Genomic DNA, 3920 nt, shown 5'->3' with positions numbered 1-3920 from the left:
ATCACTTCTGCCACATTGTGTTAGTCTGAGTCCATACAGTCTAGGGATGAAGGAATAGACTCTATCTCCATTGTGAGAGCAACTACAAAGTCACATGGCCCCGGGCAGGGATTCAGGGAGAGTGAGAAGTCAGGGCCATTAGTGCCAACAGCACTAATTATTCCACAGCAGCAAGTCCTGGGAGGCTGCGGTGACAGCAAGCTGAGGTGGGGAGGCACTAGCTCCTCCTCCAGCCCTGCCTGCTGCTCCCTGTCCCCATTCCACCTGCTCCCATGTTCCATCTGAGGAGCAGGGCCTGGTGGGGGAGGGACCTCTGCGTGGCTTTGTGGCAGCGGCTCCGTGGAAGGCAGGAGGGGGGTGCTGGCCAGACTCCTGGCTGCCAGCAGAGGTTTGAGGGGCAGCCAGTGAGCTGGGAGGTTAACGCCAGCCACCCCGTCCTGCCCAGGAAGGATATCATGAAGCATGGATTCCTGATAAGTTTTTGCCTTACAAGCAGGATTTGAGAAAATTCCCCCGAACTTCCCATGTGTTCTCAGCAGGGACGGCTGGGGTGAGGTCAGGGAGGGGAATGTTCTTGCTTTTCTTAGGAAAACTAACTTTCACGCACCCTGTGTTTCCTCTCAGCTCGCCTGTGGGGTCTCTCAGGAAGGCCTGTGGAGTCTTCTTGGTCCCCTCGCTGCCCCAGAGTCCAGGGAGCTCGGCGCCCCTGCGGGTCAGGCACACCCTGAGCGGCTGCCCTGCTCCTCCTTTTTTGCCTTCCGTCCAGTCCCCAGGCGCCTCCAACACAAACAGGCCCTTGCTTCCCACGCACGCCCAGCAGCCCTGGTGTCAGAGCCACTGGTGCTTCCCTTCCGGTTCCCTCCCTTCTTCCACCCACCGCCCACCTCTTCTCTCCCCCTTGCGAGGAGCTGCCTGCCTCCTCCCCGAGTGGGAGGAAGGTCTCGGAAATGTGCCCAGAGCTGGCGGACCCAGTGCTTTCCACTTGGAGGAAATGCTGCATTTTTCACCTTTCACCCAGAAAAATATGGTTCTCAGCGAGCTTGTTTTTATCCCCTGAGAGTTCCCCAAGGAAAAGGGGATAGCAAATAGGAGGGCTCCCAGCCCCTCTCAGAGCCGTGACAGCCAGCCCCGCATGCCTCCCTCACCCTCCACCCCCAGGGTTGCTTCACCCCTGGGAGGGAACCTGGCTGCTGGAAAATAAAGGCAGAGAATTCCAGCTTCTCGCAGAAAAGATGGTTCATCCTTGAGGAGAGGGTCTTGGACAAAGCATTCCCTGCTTCCTATTTCCCTTCTGGTCCTCTTTTAGCTCCTCCCAGTCCAGATACACAGCGGCTGCCCTTGAAGGTGAAGGTGGAGCACATGTGTGCCCTGCGACAGCCAGCCAGTCCCTTAGCCGAAAAGGGTGTTGTGTTTATCATATCAAAGGCGGGAAAGAAGAGCTCCAGGACTACTGTCCAGAAGGAGCCCAGAGGGGACAGGGCTGGTGGCATGGAGTCAAAATCAGAATCCCAAATAACTCAGCCTGGCCCACAGAGTTACCTCCCAAGATGGAGAAGTGTGTGGGGGGGGTGTCATCACCGCATCATCCCTTGGTGTTTCTACAGCGCACCTTAAACACGCACGGGAAATACCAGCGGTCCTGCCTCAGCTTTGATGAGGATGTGGAGTACGAGGTCAGAAGGCATTCAACTGGTGGGCCTCGGTGGAAGTGACAGGCTGCCATTAGGAAGTTCCAGTTTATAGGTGGCTGTATGCTTACAGGCAGCAAAATGACTAATCCGGTTCAACAGCATGGTCTGGCTTCTGAGACAGGCCCTGTGAGTAATTGCACTTCAACCTCACATTGTAAGAACATTCAGATATTGGATCTCCAAAACAGTCCTCCTTTGATAACGGCCAGAGCCAACAGGCAAGGCCAATAGGACACACAAAGACAGAAGCTGGCCGCAAGGACCAAGTGACTTGCCCATGGTCCTCACACAAGGACACGACCACGGTGCTTCACTGTGGAGGCACCTGACCTGACCTGCAGTCAGATGCAGCGGCCGGTGGACCCCACCCAGGCTTGCCCAGTGGCATTCTGGGGCTCCCTCGGGTTAGCTGTCATTGGCAGGAGAGTCTTGTGGGTGAGGGGGATCGGGGCCAGTCCCCTAGTGTCTGCCTGCCAGCTTCTTATCACAGCTCCAGGTCTGCCTTCTCCCAGAGCTCTCCCATTGCCAGGACTCTGGCTTGAGCAAACCTGGACCAGAGCTGCTGTGTTGGAGAGGGGATTCAGGCCCCCGGCAAGCAATGAGGTCTGGGCTGTAAGTCTTTTCCTTCTCTCCTTTGCCTTCTCCACAAATAACCTCCAGCACTCAGGGGGAGTTGCCATAAGCTCTTTCCAAACATCGATATGCTCCCCCTGGGGGCCCTGCCTGGCCCTGGCCAAGCCGAGAAGTACAAAAGCAGGGGAAGAAGCAGAGAAAACTCCCTGCCTCTCCTCCTCTTCCTCCTCCTCCTCCTGCCTTTGCTGAGACATCTTTATCCTAGAAAGTGCGCGGCTCCAGGAGCTCTCGCCTTTTCCTGGAAAGACGTGAGAGGAACTCTGTGTCTCAGCAGTTGGGATGAGTGCTCTTTGACTCTATCTCTCTGACTTGCTCAAGATCCAAGGCACACAGATCTTGGAACACATTGATCCCTCCCCTCCACCACCGCCCCTGCCCCCCACCATGTCCCAGCAGCTCACCTCCAAGCCGGGGCCGGCTTGAGGCTCTGACCTCCTCGGACAGCCTGGTGCTAGGGACTGCACTTCCAGCTTGTCTGGAAGAGGACTTGGGTGGGAATATCCGTGAGAAGGAAGGTCAAGGAAGTGCAAGGAATTTGATCATCTACACTCATTTAGAAACACCAGTAACAGGCACCAGGCCAGAGGATTAGCTGCGGAAAGCCCTGTTAGGAAATGGCCTGAAGGAAAACAGAGGCAGAGACCCAGAGGGCTGTGGAGGACAGGGAGTGGGGGACCGCCCACTCCCGCCCCCCATCCACCCCCTGCCCAGGCTGCAGGCATTCTTTGCTCTCACAGAACTTACGGTTCACAGGGCAACTGTGGGTATGAAGTGGGGGACACTGTCCAATAGAGTAGTTGTGCCCACTAGTCTGGACCACATCCCTCAGAAATAAAATAAGCTGAGTGATCTCCAGGTCCAGACCCTCAGAGAGGGCAGGGGAGGTAAGAGGACTTGCCCAGGGCTGGGGCCTTATTCACTGTCACGTGACTGGATCTGGTCTGGAAGCCTGTTTGTTTGGAGTTTGTTTGGAGGCTTTGAAGTTTTCAGGATGGAGGGTGGGGATGCAAAATGATTTCCTGGGTCCTCGCAAGCATTGTTGGAGCACCTCTCGACCACCGCAGACACTCACTATATGCAAACCAACCCAGAGGAGATGCAATGACAATATAAAGGAGTGAAGACTCTGTTCCTCAAACCAGCATGGGCCAGGGCTATGGGGTCATCACAGGTTCAGGCCCTCTTCCAAGTCCACGGGGCACCTTCTCTGTTCCTTCAAAGCCAGCAGTCTTTTGAAAGGCCTGGTCTCTCTTTAAGAGCTCTCCTGATGAGTTAGGTCCACCAGGAATATCCTCCCTTTCTATTAACACACAGCCGACTAACAACCTAATTATGGGAGTGACTTCCAGTCCTGTACACCAGCTGAGCCACACTCCAGGGTTGAGTTTGTACCAGGTGTGTGCATCTAGGATCAAGTCTTGGGACCATTTTAGAATCTGCCTCCCCTAACCCTCTTCAACTCTGGCTCCCAGTCTCTCCCACCTCCAGACCATGCTTCACCAGAGACCAGTTTCGTTCTCTTCAAGTGCACACTTGAGGTCATGTGCTGTCCCAACTGAAGAATTGGCACTGTCTGCAGCTTCCCCACACCATGAG

The sequence above is a fragment of the Ovis canadensis genome, chromosome 16 (genome assembly GCF_042477335.2).
Source record: "Ovis canadensis isolate MfBH-ARS-UI-01 breed Bighorn chromosome 16, ARS-UI_OviCan_v2, whole genome shotgun sequence".
Classification (NCBI taxonomy): domain Eukaryota; kingdom Metazoa; phylum Chordata; class Mammalia; order Artiodactyla; family Bovidae; genus Ovis; species Ovis canadensis.
The sequence above is the reverse complement of the archived record's forward strand: the minus strand, read 5'-3'. Positions refer to the sequence as shown.